The sequence below is a fragment of the Mastigoproctus giganteus genome, chromosome 8 (genome assembly GCF_048544385.1).
Source record: "Mastigoproctus giganteus isolate SK-2022 chromosome 8, ASM4854438v1, whole genome shotgun sequence".
Taxonomy (NCBI): Eukaryota; Metazoa; Arthropoda; class Arachnida; order Uropygi; family Thelyphonidae; genus Mastigoproctus; species Mastigoproctus giganteus.
This window is the reverse complement of record NC_143582.1, coordinates 211,920,616-211,938,734: the sequence shown is the minus strand read 5'-3', so window position 1 is coordinate 211,938,734 and position 18,119 is coordinate 211,920,616.

The window sequence follows — 18,119 nt, the reverse complement described above, 5'->3', positions numbered from 1 at the left end:
TAAATTTAAGAATGATTTCTAACGAATGAATATTTCGATTATTTAAATCTCTCGATTACCAATCATTCAAGTATGAAAATCATTCTATTATACCCGTCACTAACTTCACTACATCCTGTACAACCTCTTTTCAATTTCTGTACGGTTTCAGCAGCTTTTCAGAGCTATGAGCATAGATCCGATCTTTTTGTTTATTAAATAATTCTTCAGCTGTAAGGTTTTAAATCTTAAATGGATATTATTGTAGACGTAGTCAGGACATTCCGACATGATCACACCTTTGAAATAAGCATTCATCTTTCATCATGGTTTAATAGATAAATTGCGCCAGTGATATCCAAACATTTGATAAAAAAGCATGTTTGTAAGAACTAAAAAAAAAAAATTTTTTGTGGAATTATTTAAAAAAAAAAAAGTGTTCTCCCGCAATCCATGCACAATCGATGATTTGAAGAAGTATTAGAAGAAGAAGTGTATTCAATCTTTATGGAAAATATGCAAGTGTGTTCCAAAATTTCATATCCTTCCAGAAGCTCCTATTTCTAGCGGTAGTGTTAATAGAATTTCACGAAGTTTTATTCACACATTGCTTGCGTGAATAAAAATCACCTGTATGATGACTTTGTAATCATTAGGTTGCAATTATTTATGGCATTTGTGTAGAAGAATAATAAATATCAATTCATTTCAGTCCCAATTATATTGTGCCACTATGATACCTTAATGTTGTAACTCGTTTACAATTGGGATGACCAAATCATATGTTGGTAAACTTAAACGGCAGAAGTTAAACTGGACATCGTAATAATGATGTTAACTTTTCACACTTCTAAAGGAACCATTAAATAATCAAGTCCAAAACTACCTGAAGTACTCATAGGTGGAGTTCTATTATCCCTTGACACCATATGAGACAGCTGATCCATCAAGACACTGTCTTCCAATAATAAAATACGTCTATTCAGATAATCGAGCTATTAAGACATTAGAGCTGACTATCACAACATGTCGATTGCTTTTGTTTCGGTCAATCGCTACTAGATGGTGCTTTCGGCATATTTTCGTAAAGAGCGTCTAGGGGAATGTACCTCACAAGTGTCATGGACGTCCCCGCTGTAGTAGCTTGTCCTGAACTATAATAATGAGGTTGGGCGAACAAAGGTTAATTAATTACATTCTCTGTACACGCTGCATTATTCATCTGGGGGATAGGGGTACGTCCTTTTTAGTGACAGGTGTTTGGTGGGGGAGTGGTTGCTCTTGTCTGGTTCTGTTGCCTTTGGGCACGCCTGTTTGCCGTGGGAACAGGTACCCAAACTCTTATCAATCCCAGTTATGAAAGCTGTCCATGTAAATATTTCTTGTTTGACTGCTTAGCAGTTTATTAAGATTCATTTGTGATCGGTGTTAGAAAGTAAAGGAAGAAAAAAAAGAAGAGACTGACAAATGATATCTTGTAAATAAACCGAAATGTTGCATTCTTTTCTGTCGTTTTAATATATAGTCCTAGAAAGACAGTATTATTTTAATAAAATGTACCGGGAAACTTTTTTTTTATTAGTAATATATATATAATAAATGGATTTACAGATATGGGATAATATCCATTAGATTAAAGCATATTGTGAGGAACGTATTATTAAAAATAGGAATTATTTCATTTCCGCATAAAAAAAAAAATTTGGAGGGGAGGAAAAAAGAGTAACAGGAAAACCTGGATTATAAAGGCCTGAAAATGATTTTATACGAAATGTTTAATAATTTCGGGCTTTCTATGAATGCACGCCAGTGATACAGTGGTAAAAAGCTCTACCGGGGAATAATGGAGTCAAAACCCCGTTAGGAAACAGTCGAAATTTCCTATAAACAGATTGTTAGTATTAGCATTAACCATAGTGCAAGAAAGTTGCAGATATTTCCTGCATCGGCTAAAAAAAAAAAATAAATAATAAATAAAAAGCATATAAGAAAATACAAATTATGCGCTTCCCTTCCTGTGTAGCTAACTATCCAGTCATTTTTGAATTTCTTCAAGCTGTCAGCTATCTGCGGAAACAACTTGTTCCGGTAATGAACTGGCTTAAGGAAACTTTAAGTTTAAAATTCCGCCTTCGTTCATTTTACTAACATTTCTCAGAGCATTATAAATCTCAATCAGGTCCTCTCTAATGTGCTTGGTTGCCCAGCTCTGTAGTCGACAATCTGAGTGTTACCTCGTATGGTCGCCCAGCTCTTTTTCCGATCTCACCATGAGAATTGTCCATCTTTGTACCCTTTCAAGAAGCTCAATATCTTTTTTCAGATGAGATCTTCATACTTGGACACAGCTTTACAAATGCAATCTTACAATTGGCTTATACAGTGGGATTATGAATTCCCTATCTCTACAGGATATTGTTCGATAAATTATCGAAAGGACACCAAGTGCTTTCCTGACCTCCTGTTTACACTGTCCGGAGAACTTGATATCTGCACGTATCATAACTCCTAGATTCCTTTCTTCCTCTACCGTTTTTAATTGAACTACACCAAATGTATAAGTTATTTTGGGTTACTATTCCCCAAATGTAAGACCTTGCATTTTAGCTGCATTAAAACATCGCTACCACTTTTTTACCATTCTTGAGCCTGTTCAAGTCATTCTAAAGGAGCGCTGCTTGGCGCTGATCATTAACAAATCTCCCAATCTTTATATCGTCTGCAAATTTTGACATCACACTTTCCATCCGTTCGTCGATGTCGTTTATGAAAATCAGAAACGACAGTTTTCCAAGAACCAATCCTTGGCGAACCCCACTTCTGACGTTACACAAATCTGAAGAACTCGTTAATCACCACCCTTTTCCCCCGGCAGCCACCCTGCAATCCATCTTAGAATCTTTTCTATAACCCTAATATATTTTAGCTTATACAGTAACCTCTCATGAGAGAGTGAGTCAGATGCCTTGCAAAAATTGAAATAAACTATATAGAAATTGTTCTTTACGTCCAGCTGACCTGTGATTTTACTGTAACGTTTAGAACCGGAAGGAGTTTCTTATCATTTCAATTTTAGTAATGAAATTAGATTACAAGATGGAATTTTTTACATACAATAGAATATATATTTTTAAAAAGTTTATGAGATGAAGGAATTTATTCGAGAGACAGGATAAAAGCATGATAGAAGGTCTGTACTGGTGTCAAAGGGCTACGTTGAGATCACGTCTCGGTGATACGAAGAAAATAAAAATAGAGAAGCGACAAGGATGTTATTTCTTACGAACAGTGCTCAAGTCACCTACTTAATAGCGAATAGGTTCTCCTTTAGCCCTCAGAACAGCTTGGATTCGCCATATCAAAAGCATGTCACAGGAATGCTGCTCCATGTTGACTCAATTGCTTCCACGGTGGTGGCAAATTGGATGACTGCATATCTACTGCAAAAAACAGCTCATCCCACTGGTTCTCAATTGGACGGAAATTTGGTGACCAGGGAGGCTACCGCAGCAGTCTGAATTCACTTAGAACTGGTTCCTGAAACCACTTCTCAACAATTCTGGCCTTGTGACATGCCCTTAGTGGTACTTGCGGAATATTTTTATAAAGAGCATTATCTCGTTGGAAGAACGCATTCGCAGATGGATGCATTGCACCCTGGTCGGAAAAAATTTCTGGTTGGCTTGTGGCATCTAAATCTTGTTCCTGGTATTAAGAGGCTCAGTATGCAACACGAAAACACCCCTCATACCATTACACTGCTACATAATCTGCAATCTGCTAATAGGCATGTCTATAGAAATAATACATTTACGATTATAAGGTACTTTTGAGAGCCGTTAATATCAACGTTTTTCCAATCCTCGTGATTTTTTTCACGTTCTGGTCCTCCCATCAGCATGAAACAGCAGCAGTAATCAGGATTGCCAGACCAGGCAACGTTTTCCCAATCCACAACTGTCCAGTGTTGGTGTTCTTGAGCCCTACGTTCTTGTATGGTACTTTCACTGATTGTAGTCTTTCTGTTACCCTGCACACAGTGGCGGATCCAGAAAAAAAATGACAGAAGGGGTACCATTTTTGACAGGATGGCACCATTTTGTGCCTTGTTTGTAGCAAAAGGGAATTTAAACGATTGATGTATATTCTCCAAAAAACGACGTGCGCTGGTGCCCCTACCCTGAGTCCGCCACTACCTGTATATCTCTTGTCAGCTTCCGTTGGTCTCGCATTATTGCTCTGTTTCCAATGTCTGGATCGCCATTGGCTGGATGCTAGCATACAGGTGGACCAATCTCGAGATTCTCCAGAGATACAGTTGTACGTGAAAACCCAGCATTGTTGCAGTTTCCCAAATCAGATATTAGCACTATTGATGCCGGGTATTATGCCATGTTCAGAGTCACTTAAATCTTTTGTCATACCCATTGTCGCACTGAATTGCACACATACATCGCCATTTGCCACTCATTTAGAATCGATTGATTCAATTCCTGTCGACGACTGGAGGAAATTCTAAAGTCGTCTTCAATCGAAGTTGTTAGCTGATTGCAAGCGAAAGTAGTAGGGCTCCCCCGAGTTATTCAATGCAAATCGATCTTCGAACACACATGTCTACAGAAATAATACATTTAAGGTTGTGATATACTTTTGAGTGCTGTTAATAGGAATACTTATATTGTATATATATGTATCGACGTATCTGCCAACCTATTTTATATTGCATTGTACCGTATTAACATGTGATGCTCTTACTGATGAAGCACTCCATTTCATGAAAAGGATAGGTGTACCCGATAAAGTGACTACCCAGTGTATAAGAACGGTGTTTAAAACTGTTCTTGTGTAAACATTTCTGGTCATGCTGTTTGATAGTAGGATTGTAAGAGACAATTCGATGTGAAGTTTTGGTTAATAGAAGTTTAGATTATTTGCATTTTTAATGAAATTATTAATATCTATCCACTTCTGTAGGGTACACCTAGACGCATCGGATCACCAGGCAGGTCAGTTCAAAATAAGTAATTTTTAAAAATAGCCCGAAAAGAAAATTGTAATTTCATCCTTCTAACCATGCGGCATGCAGACACAAAACTTCAGTCTTACTAAGCGTATTGAATGACACGAGTATTTCTATTTGGAAGATACAAGCTGAAGAAAACAGTAGACATTTTCTCTTTGGGCTTGAAAAATACCTGCAAAGTATGTTTATTACGACTTACTATTTAATATATTTTTAGTTTTATTTCTTAAATTGTATTAATAAGAAAATGACCTTTAATTCTACTGTAGTTCGTTCTTTTTAAGAAAGTTTTTTTAACTGTTCAAGCGTTATGGATTATAATTCTGGGATGATTAAGATCATTCAGTGTTATGTTTATTGTACATTATGCTTTATACAGTTATACTATAAGTAGACAGTACTATGCTTATGCTATTACCGTATACTTCAATTTACCTTATGTTTATTGTAGTTTATTTTTCAAAATAATGAATTCTAATTTCGATTTGGTCTGACGTGGGACTTTATTTATAGATTAAAGATGATGCGAAATTAAATAAGAAAATTTTCACAAGATTTAGTGTGAGGCCGACATGCGTGAAACAGCTAATAGAGCTTAAATAAAAAACCCCCTAAGTGTACTAATAGACTAACAGCCCTCGTGGGTAGCACAGTTGGTAGAATTGTTGTCCTCCCCACACCGGGTCAGAAAAGATCTGAGTTCGAGTCCATGACTTGAGGAATTTTTATGGGACGTTTTTCACAACGTGGCTGAGTTAGTCGGTCTCAGGCGAAGTTAGCATGGTTTTTTCTCCCGGAAACTCTGGTTTTGCGCCCAGCAAACAGAAAATCGACCTCAGAAGACGCAATTTACAGATAATATACACTGAGCAATATGGTCTTAGTCGCTGATGCTCTTAAAACCCTACTGCTACAACAACAACAGACATCTGAAACTTTTACAAAGAACTGCACTAGCAGATAATGAAGTTATAAGTATCTTGGAGATAACAATGTTTAACTTTAACGAAAGCATAGAACAGGCTCTTTTAGTTCTAGCTCAAATAATACATTACTAAAAGCATTATTTGATCTAGACTCAAATAATGCCTTACTAAAGGCATTATTTAATATAGGCCTAAAAAAAACGAATAAAATAAATAAATATGCTTTATTGCAGAGATATGAATACACTTTGCAACAGACCCTTCACGGCCTGATCACAAAAAATAGAGAACCTGACAGGTTATCATTTTATCTAGATATTGAGCCACAGTCTATCAGGCGTTAGTTAATAATAATAATGCTAAAATTATGATATTAATTTTAATTAATAAAGTGGTTAAATGCAAACCCTGAAATATGTGTTTAACATGTATTATGAGCCCCCATGACTGTTCAATTTGCACTGCTCCGGGTAATAATAAATAAAATATTCTCGTAAATATTTGTTCCATCCTAATTTTTTTAAGCTAGAATATGTTTGTGGCCCCTTATTATAACTTTGAAAACATACAAAGAAATATTTCGCACAGGTTTATTCTGCATAGTCTCAAATCTTACAGCTACGATTTAGTGCTCTGGAAACACGTTTTAAGGAAAGGAAATGAAAGAAAAGAAATGCTATGTTAAGGAAGTTGCATCGGAAATAGGACGTTAATGAATCTGTGATTGTTCTCTGATCGAATAATTAAAGCAGTAATGTCAAATTCATGTTTGCTATCTACGACTAAATTAATAATAATGGATAATTTCGCCCAAATCGATGGCACATGATGTGTTGTACAGGATTTGCTGCATGCGAGAACTGCATCCTGTAGACAAAAAATTACTCCCAACATTCGCATTGAAATTTCTTACATGGGTGTAGCCAAACAGCCAGTGCTTCAACAGCACTTTGGATAGACTGCAGCGTTTCCCAAACTTTTTTAGTCACGGAACACTTTTCATCTCACAACATATTCACGGAACACTTCCGAAACACAACTTTAGCGGGAGCCGAAGAACTGTTCCTAATATTTTATTTCATATGGCGCACTGTGCATCAAGAACATATTTATTTCCAATACATGTAAAGCCGAAATTCAAATAACTGTCATTATACAGTACTTTCGTTTTGGTCGTTTATTAGTTGGTTCTTGTTTTTTCACTTCGGATTTCTGGGGAACAAAACGCTGCGATTGTTCATCCTCACTTTGAAGTGTGACAATATTGTGTTCGTTTTCATCGACCACAGTTCCATTTTTTTCAACCACAGTTCCTTTTTTTCAACCACAGTTCCTTTTTTCAACCACAGTTCCTTTTTTTTTTTCAACCACAGTTCCTTTTTTCAACCACAAATCCACGGTTATTTATTTTAATAATAATATTTCGAAATACTAATAATTATCAAAAAAATTTATACAAGGAAGTGAGTTTAGTTATGATATCGGTTCGCTTCCTCCTCTCCTTCAACCCGTGTACTCCAGGCTAAATCGCATACTAGATCACCACATTGCTACCTTTTCGTATGTGTCATTACCTCTACGCATATTTTTCTACGCAAAGCCTGCTAAAATAAAGTGTTTCGCAGTCTATTTGATTCCGTGGTCTATGCCAGTATATTAATAGCCGAAAAAAAATTATGTTAAATATTATAATGATACAAAAGTGGTTTACGCTAGAAATATGCAAAATTTATTTATTTTATTTTTTAAATTATTAATTACGATTTTTCGCGGAACACTCGTTTACATCTCACGGAACACAATTTGAGAAACGCTGGGATAGAAGAAGAGGAAGCTTAATTTCATCTCCACTTAATGTTATTTCAGACATTTTCAGTCTCCGAAAGGTTAGTTCGGAATGTTTATTCAAAAAGATTAACGAATGTTTATTGTTTAATGTTTATGTCAAAGAATGTTTATTACAAGTGGTCTAAGAAAGAAAGGTCAAAAATAATGTTTATTTCAAGTGGTCAAAAAAATTAAGGTCAACAGTAATGTTTATTCCAAGTGCTCAAAAAGGAAGGGCAAAAATAATGTCCTTGCCAATATTTTTTAAAGTGCTCAAAAAGGAAGGGCAAAAATAATGTCCTTGCCAATATTTTTTTAAAATTTATCAGCAAAGTCTTTCCAATTCCGATACAGAATATTAATCAAAGGGGGGGAAAAAAAAACAGCATAATGAGAACTACACCATATTAATGTTATATGTACTCTAAAAATGAAACAATGTTTATAAAAGATAAAATATGACTTAAAATATCGTAAAATAATTCATACCCTTTACCGTAAAGTAACGGTTTTTGCGTACAGGTAATAAGTACAAAGGGTACTAGGAAAGTTTTGCAATATGACGCAACAGTGAATCACAGGAAGCTGCTTGTTGTTGCATGTTGAGACATGTTCATACGTGCATAGTAGCCACCGCGCCAAGTCGATGGGCTCAGTTATTCATTAGTAGTGGGAGTGTAAAGTGCTTGCGATGGCATCGTGGTCACGAAATGAGATAAGGACAGTTTTGCGGTATAATTTCGTGCGTGGTTTAACCATAGACCAGTGCTTAGAAGAAATGACTCTTGCACTAGATGATGATTGTTCACATCGTACAACGATATTTAGGTGGTATAGAGAATTCCAAAGGGGAAATTTCACTCTGGAGGATTCTGAGAGGCCGGGAAGGCCACGAACGTCAGTTACGGAGGAAAACGTTACTGCTGTGAGGAAAATGCTTGACGAAAACAGGCGAGTGACCTACCAACAGATAGAGGATACTTTGGGCCTAAATGCACCAGCAATTCGTTCGATTCTGCAAGATCATTTGCACGTGAAGAAACTTTGTTCTCTCTGGGTGCCGCATCAGCTGCCTGAAAAGCAGATGACACGACCTGTGACTTGGTGCCGGGAGATGTTAAAAAAGTTTGATAAGGGACAATCTCGGTATGTGAACAACATCGTGACAGGTGACGAGACTTGGCTGTACTATTACGATCTGCCGACCAAGGCTCAAAACAAAGTTTGGGTCTTTGATGATGACACACCCGTAATTGTCAGAAAATCCCGATCTGTAAAGAAGAAAATGATAGCTGTATTTTTCAAATCGAGTGGAATTGTGGAACGTGTCGTTTTGGACACGCAGAAGACAGTCACAGCTAAGTGGTATACTGAACAATGCCTGCCTAAAGTCATTGGATCTATGAAGAACCTGCGGCCAAAGTCAAGAATGGACACCTGGTACCTCCATCACGAAAATGCTCCAGCTCACCGCGCCAAAGCCTGCACCGAATATTTGACCACGACAGGACTGAAACTTCTCGAGCACCCTCCCTACAGACCAGACCTTGCTCCCTGCGACTTTGCACTGTTCCCGCATGTGAAAATGAAGCTAAAAGGGAGGCGGTTTTCCAGTGATGAGGACCTTCTACGGGCTTGGGACAACGAGTGTGCTTTACTCCCTAGTGAAACTTGGCAGAACTGTTTTAAAGATTGGTTTCGGAGGATGGAGAGGTGTATTGAATGTAGAGGAAATTACTTTGAAAAAATTAAATAAACAAAGCTGTATTGCAAAACTTTCCTAGTACCCTTTGTATAGTACTGTATACTTATTGATACTTTATTAATTTTTAAATTTCTGACTTAATTCAAAACTGATATGATGAGGTTGCATTCTAGACACATGCTTCAATTAATGTGATGTGTTAAAACTTATGCCAGGAAAATAAATTTCCTAAGAATATATAAATAGTTTTTCTGTGTGATCAATAGTAGATAATAAATTAAAATTTGTTTTTTATTGAATTACAGATTTTTCTTAAATATAATTTGACAGTGGATACCGGTGTTGCAGAGCTGAGTTGTGGCCAATTCTAATAATTTTTCGTGATTATCATGAAATATTTTCATGATAATCATGAAAATCCGAAATATATTCTTTCAACATTTCTATTTGTTTGTCATTCTGGCAAATAAAAAAACCAGATAATTTTGCAGTTTCCGAGATCTACTCTTGAAATACAAACTTCCGGTAAAACAATGGCAACTGACCGTAATAAGATCTCTTAAGTCGTAATTATTCCTCTCTTTCAACTCTTTTAAAATTATTTTTTTTTAAAGAAAGAAAATTGACTAAGTAATAAGCTTTCATCGATTTCAACCACATCAGTAATTCTTAAAATTACAATATTGAAAATAACATTGCATCTTTGAGCAAGATCAGAGGAGACTGCAAAGCAGATTGCCCTACTGACGCAACGCAGATTGTCATCTGTCCATAGGACACAATCTGCCTTTTAGCCCACTGGAGGGTTTTCTGCAGGATGGCACAGCTGGTGCGTTCAGAATTTGCACTAAAGCCTGCTTATAGATAGAAGAGAAGGAAGGGAAATAAACTACCCTACCATTAATATTAGAATCTCCCTCCATTGATAGTTGGTCACGTTCCACCCAAGCGCCACGCGTTAGACTCAACGCGTGGTTCTTGGGTGGATATTCTCGTGGGCCTTCGAGAAGACAATAATATGATTGTGATTGCAGGATGCCGTGATCGACGGAGTAAACAGATTTCAGCAAGGAGTGCCGCATAAGTCGGTCTGTACGTGACATTTCAACGGCACCGAAAATCCCTAGATCGACGATTGGTGATGTGATCTGCAAATGGAAGCGAACCGGCGCTAAAACGGTCATGAAATGACCCGGAAAACTCCGAAGTTGACGGAACTTGACAAGAGAGCACTACAGCGAATCGTGATTGGAACGCAAGTCGACATTGTCGCAGCACATGCAGGCCTTCAGTGAGACGATTGGGTCACATATCAGCGCCAGTACAGTGTATAGGACGCTACACGCTATGCATTATATGTTATCACGATCATCCACAAGCCACTAACACCCCGACTGATGCCAGACGCTTTCTATCTTGGTGTAAGGCTGGCTCGACTGTAGACCAATGTAAAGCTGTGCTATGAAGTGACGATTCATGATCAGAAACATTGAAAATCACGATATCCGGTCACCATAGTGTAATGACAAGACATATCAATGGCTGTTGCTCTGGCAACCGATTGATAACTTTTGTCTTATCACAATAAACATTACTAAATTGATTTTGTACAGTGAAGAAAATGTATTTTTCTTTAATTCTTGTAGCGCCTAACACCTGCATGGTCTTCACAAAGCACCCACCATACCTTTAGGGTAACTGGTAATGATAAGCGACTCTCGTGCCATTGCAAGACACCTACAATCGAACCCGTAACAAAGACGTCACAGGGGTGCGGAGTTGTGTGACTTCGGAACGCTAGCTTTTGTTACGTAGTCAACAGTGAACTACGGAAAGTGTGTGTCATGTCAGAGTGATGTATGGCATAACCCGTCGACAACCTTCTTAAAGATCGTAGGTTTTCTGTTCGGTCGCCGCTTTTCACGGTTTTTACGCCACGCCGACACTGGGACATTTGAACTTTGCTTCATTCTTCCACCCATTAGGCGTTCAATGTTGCGATAATTCGTAGCGGGGTGCTACGGACACGTGCGGACGGTGTTCAGTTAAAGCAAGTTGTTAGTGTTTTGGAAGACGGAGCTTACAGGGTTAGCCAGTGAGAAAAGGCATGCCACGTGCCTGTAAATCACACCTGGATAACAGAAATATATTATTTAAATTTAGGGGTGCAATCGTGCTGTAGTTACAGATAACATAATGACCCTCGCACAGTCGTGACTGAGGTAAGCAGCAGGCGACTTCGTCTTCCCGATGATAAATTATTATTTCACCCACTGAAAGGTTGCAAAGGGCACGTATATCACTCCTTCTATCGGGACCCAGAGTGGGTGGCAGCGAAATGGAACTGCCTCACGCCTCCTGTTGTGATATTGTATTTTTTTTTTTCCTTTGGACATTTATAAAAGAGCCATTCATGACTCACGTGAATTCGATGAAAAGAAATTTAATTAATCTTCCTACTCTGTACCTGACATGCCTTCGCAAAAAGGGTGTAATCAAGTGTGTATTTTGAGTTCCTAAAAGGCTTTTAGTGCCTTTGTTAATGGTTGATAGAACTTCAAAAGAAGGATCAAAATTCTTTGTTTCAGAATTCTTCGTTAAACTAAAAAGAGAAGTTTTATTTGGGAAACTAAAACCGAAATTATATATTGACGTCACATTCATCAGCTGTTGGTTGTCACATGCGAGAGTTTATTAATATTTTCTTAACCTTTTAGGGTTGCTGGGTTGACCCAATGCCCTCAGTAATCACGAAATTATAAAATTTAAAAACAAAAAAAAAACGAAAAACAGTAAAAATCTTTATATTCCTTTTTAAAAATATCGCTTATCTTTCCCGAATATATGAATACATTGAAATTTCATACGTGATTCGTTGTTGTTGGATTTTTTTTTTTTTTTTTCTTTTTTGGCGCAAAAGCAACTTTGGCCATATTGTGCCTATTTTTAGTATTATGTGACAATGACGTTGACTTTTCTTAATTATGGTTTATATCTGGCTAAAATATCCTATTAGTTTTAAATAAGTAAATGTATTTTCAATGTTGCATACGTAGTCAGATGCACTATATTCCCAGAAGGAGCCGGACAACTGCATGTTTCAAAGAACCTTGCAACTCAGCTGCTGGCTGCGGGCTTATTGGCCCGGCCTAGAGCCGAAGTTCGGTTCATCCCAAAGATATTTAATGGGCAGACCAATGAAGCTTTTTCACGCCCAAGTTTTCAAACCAAATCACTACAAGCTGTACAATATGACATGCTACACTGGCATGCTGAAACAGGAAAGGGCCATTCCCATACTCTTCCAGAATCTAGGAAGGGCGGAATTGTCCAAAACGTGAATGTACTACTAGCATCCATTCTTTCACGAATAATAACCGATAGTCCAAGCCCAAACCACCAGAAACAACCACAGACGGTGAGACCACCCTACCAAAATAGTTGGATTGATTCACTCTGATAAATAATATTCTCAAAATATCCGCCAGGCCCAAACGTGGCCAAAAGATCGAAAAACAGTGTACCGCGATTTCACAGCTTTCCAGCGTTTCAGGGACCAGTTATGACGGGTTCTGCACCAGCAAGTCAATTTGTGTATTGTGTGCAGTGATATCTGGTTTGTGTGCTGCAGTTCTGTGAAATCCGATATTATGCAGCTTCCTGCTTATCATCCGTGTATTAAAATCAACTCCTGCAGTCTTTCTGACCTGGTTGATAATATTCAATGGGGACTGACGCTAGGCTTGACTTACCTGACCATGGTCAAACAACTGAACGTGGTTCTAGCACCCATGGTCGCTAAGTATGGTTAATGTTATCAATTACTCTTGTTGAAACAACTTGTAAAATCATCTGATCTGTGTGGTCGTGCCAGATTATAAACAGAACTTTTTTTTTTTAAACTATGTATCTAGCGCCATCCAGTCTCTTTGCATCAAATTCTGCAGTGCACGCGAACCTTTCACAGCTGTGGTAGTATCATGATATTTCCATTTCGTGATTATGTCAGCCACTTTTCATCCAGGGCAGTGTTTCCTAAAGGTTGGCCTGTGGCCCGGTACCGGTCCTTGAATAAACAGAAAATATGAAAATTACATCATGTAATATTCATGAACGTGTCAAGTCACGACATATAAATGTGAAACGACTTTATTTTTGGGCCAGGAAAAAAAAATAATAATAAGATACCGAAAAAGACCACTCCTCGTCTATATACAGTTTAGGACACCTTGATGTAGGTTCTTTCACTTTTGTTGAAACAGATTGGTTGGTAATATGGTACCTATGATGACTCCCCGTTGAAAGTCGCTCAACTCAATTCCTCGACCAATCTAACGTATTTCGTTGATCTGCTTACGTCTATCGTGAATGCAGTTCCATTTATATACGGTATATATATATATCTATTCCTGACACGTGTATGGTCGTTGTTGTAGGGGTTCAGGCGCAACAGGGAACTTAGGCCATATTACGCTTTATATGTTATGTCTGTAAATTGTATATGGTCTGTGGTCGATTTGTCTGTTTGCTGTACGAAAAATCCGAGTTTCTGGGATTAAAAACCACTCTACCCCTCGCCTGAGATACTCTAACTCAGCCACTTTGTGAAAAAGGCCCATAAAAGTTCCCCACGTCAATTATGGAATTCGGACTCAGGTCTTTTCCATCAGGTGTGGGAAGGACGGCGATTCTGCCAACTATGCTACCCGCGAGGGACACGTGTATGGGTAGTATTATTAATATTGCCGAAATTCCATTGGTGTTCAAACTTTTGACAATATAGTGTATTTTATTATAGGACGCCTCCGTGGGCAGGAGCAGTAGTGCATAGCATACGCTTCTTGATTAAACCGGGGGTTCGAGCCCGTACCCACCAAATACGGAGGATGCGACAGGTCAGGGAATGACCACCGCATATTCCCAGCCCGGATAAAGGGTGAGGGTTGGCGTCAGGAAGGGCATCCGGCCGTAAAAATTGCTTGCCAAAACAATAAAAACGCTGACCCCATATATAATGGGAAAAGGCGAAGATAAAAAAAAAAGAAAAAAAGTGTATTTTATTATAGGGTTCGAATTTACGCTGCGTAATGGTTTTTTTACCAAAATTTCATTCCATTACTAAAAACCATCTTTTTAGTAATGGAATGGATTTTTTTGGTAATTTTTAACGATTTTTTGTAATCTTTTTCTTTTTTTTATGATTTAACAAATATCTATTTAAAATCTTGAAAACATAGGGCACCATCAAACTGCGTGATGATGCCTAACCATCCTAGCCATGCAACGACTTCATTTTAACCTTGCCTGTCTATAAAATATGTGTTCATAAAATATAGGGTATTGATATAAGAGTTATGTTTGTTGTATTAAATGATAAGAGAGTTGGTTGTGCAATTTAAAAAAAAAGGAGCTTTTAAAACATTTTATTTTTGGAAAATTTCTTCGGCTGTTGATAAGGCTATTCTTCAACGGGCTCCTTTAAGTTCTCATTCTGAATTTGTATATAGGACGTTTGAATGTCTTCGTTTTGCATCTTTTGAAACAAGGTCTGAATCGAGTTTGCAACTTGTGGGCGTGCGTTTCATAAATCATGATGATTTTTCATGTCAGTTGTCTCGGTTTCTGTGTTTAGTTTGATGCTAAGACTTCGGCGGTAAAAGGTTTCTACATATCGTTCCCCGTTAATGTTGGCATGAGGTTTTCTAAAAAGTTTAATAGCAAAAGACTGCTGTGGTCGAGGAAAATGGTTAACCTAACTTTTCCTGCAGGAATCTGAGGTAGACATTTCTTCGCCCTCGTGGGTAGCACAGTTGATGGATTGCCGTAATCCCCACACTGGGTGGAAAAGACCTGAATTCGAGTCCCGTCGATGATAGGAAGAAGTTTATAGGCATTTTTCACAACGTGGCTGAGTTAGTTGGTCTCAGGCGAGGGTGTTTTCTTCCGGAAACTCAGGTTTTTTATACAGCAAATAGAAAATCGACCTCAGAACATACGCAGACAATATACGCTCAGCAATATGGCCTTAGTCGCTGATGCTCCTAAAACCATACAACAACAACAACATTCCTTCGCTCTTGGAGACTGCTGAGCCTTCCACAACATACTGGCAAACTTATGCTCAGGTTGAAAATGATGGCACCAAGACTCATCTCCTGTCACACTCTTTCTTCTAAAATTTGTAGGGCCGCTTCGTTCCTAATATAATAAATAAATTTTCTGTTTATATTCTGGGACGACCAAAAGGTCGGAGGAGTTCACGGGATAGACAAAATACAAGAAACAGCACCGTATTCAGCGGTCACGGGCTTAAACCCCGGTCACTCAAGGCACGTGTACTTATGGACCACACTTTCTGCCAATTAGGCTAATATGAGAGCTGTACCTTCAGTTCCTGCAGAATGTTTTTCCAGACCTCTTTGATGATGATAATGTTCCACTACAGCAACGCCAGAACATGTGATTTATGCATGATGGTGCACCGGCATATTTTGCTCGAGTATCTAACTAGACTCGGTATCTAACTAGAAGGTATGGTCAACGGTGAATAGTATTAGTATTAGTATTAGTATTAGTATTAGTAACGGCCGCATGGTGCAAGAAAGCCTATGGCTTATGCTGCACCAGCCAAAAAAAAAAAAAAAAAAAAAATCCGAACAAAACAATGATAAAAACAAAAAAAAAAATAAAAATAAATAAATAACTAAATAATAAATAAAAAAAAAATAAAATAAAAAATAAATAAAAAGGAAATTAAACCTATCATCCTATGTGCTTCCCTTACCCGAAAGTACTATCCAGATGCCCTTTGAATTTCCCCAAACTGTCGGCCTCTACCACCCATGAAGGCAACTTATTCCAGTAATTTATAACTCGCTGGCTAAAATAGAACTTCCTGCAATCCAATCTAAACATTTCCCCCCGTAACTTGAATTTATGTCCCCTAGTTCTAGCATCATTTATAATCTTGAAAATTTTGTCCTCATTCATTTTACTGATGCCTCTCAGAGCCTTAAACACCTCAATCAAATCTCCTCTAAGGTGTCTAGTTTCCAAACTCTGCAACCCACATATTCGAAGTCTTTCTTCATAAGGACGCCCTTTTGCCGATCTCACCAGGCGAGTTACCCTTCTTTGCACCCTTTCAAGAAGCTCGATGTCTTTCTTCAGGTGCGGTCTCCATACTTGAACACAGTATTCCGAGTGTGGTCTAACATAAGCCTTATATAATGGGATTATCACGTCCCTATCTCTACTTGCAAAAGTTCGATAGATCATCGATAGGACACCATGGGCCTTCCTTGCAACCTGTTTACAATGCTCAGAGAATTTCATGTCTGACCGTATCGTAACACCCAAGTCCCTTTCCTCCAGTACTGGCTTTAGTTGAACTCCACCAAGTGAATAAGTTTTTTTGGGATTACTGTTTCCCAGGTGTAATACCTTACACTTTGTTGGATTAAAGCACAGCTGCCATTTTTCTGACCATTCCTGAAGTCTATCTAGGTCTCTCTGAAGAAGCTCAGCTTGACAGTGATCATTAACTACTCTCCCAATTTTAACATCATCTGCAAATTTAGACATCACGCCCTCTATCCCTTCATCAATGTCGTTTATGAAAATTAAAAACAACAGTGGTCCTAATACTGATCCTTGGGGAACCCCACTTCTTACATCAACCCAATCTGAGGAATAGCCATTTATCACAACCCTCTGCCTCCTGCCCTGAAGCCATCCTTCTATCCATCTAAGGATTTTCCCAGTGATTCCAACCTGTTCCAGCTTATAAAGCAACCGCTCATGCGGGACTGAGTCAAAAGCTTTGCTGAAATCTAAATAAACAATGTCGAAATTATTCCCTAAATCCAGCTCGTGAGTGACATTTTCGAAATAGCGAACCAGATTTGTTAAACATGATTTTCCCTTTACGAAACCATGCTGAGTATCCTTGAGAATTTCAATTCGATCCAAATGATCCTGAATTCCACCCTTGATCATTGCCTCCATGATTTTCCCTACTACTGAAGTCAGACACTGACAGGTCGATAATTTCCAACTTCACTTTTAGAGAGGTAGAGGTGGGCCTGTAATGTGGCCTTCCAGATCGCCAGACTTAAATCCTATGGATTTTTGTATCTGGAGTCATGTAAAAACCTAAAAACCTTGGTGTACACTTCTGACATTAGCACAGTTGAGGATTGCAGCGTCGGGTTGAAGGAATCTTTCAGAAAATCAGCAATGACCCACCCAGGAATGCCTGAGAGGATTCGTAACTCAATACAGAGAAGAGTATAAAGCTGCGTACGGACATCATTTTGAACACTTTTTGTAACATCCTGTAACATGTAACATCTGTAAAATCCTGTGGTGTTGAAACCAAAAATTAAAAAAAATGTATTATCTTATGTTTAAGAAAACCACCCTTAGCAAAGGATTCACAGCTTTTTGCTAAACTAGTGCTCCCATAGGCAGTGGCGGATCTTAACAGAAAATGTGCATTATCTCGAAAACGGTTCATTTGTGGCCCGATGTTCACTGGAACTTTTTTTGCTTATTTTAGTTTGTACTTTTCACCTTTAAATTATTGACCATCATTTTTGCAACACCCTGTATACACAGATCTCGGCTCAGTGTCCATAAACAGGTTTTTTTAGGTTTT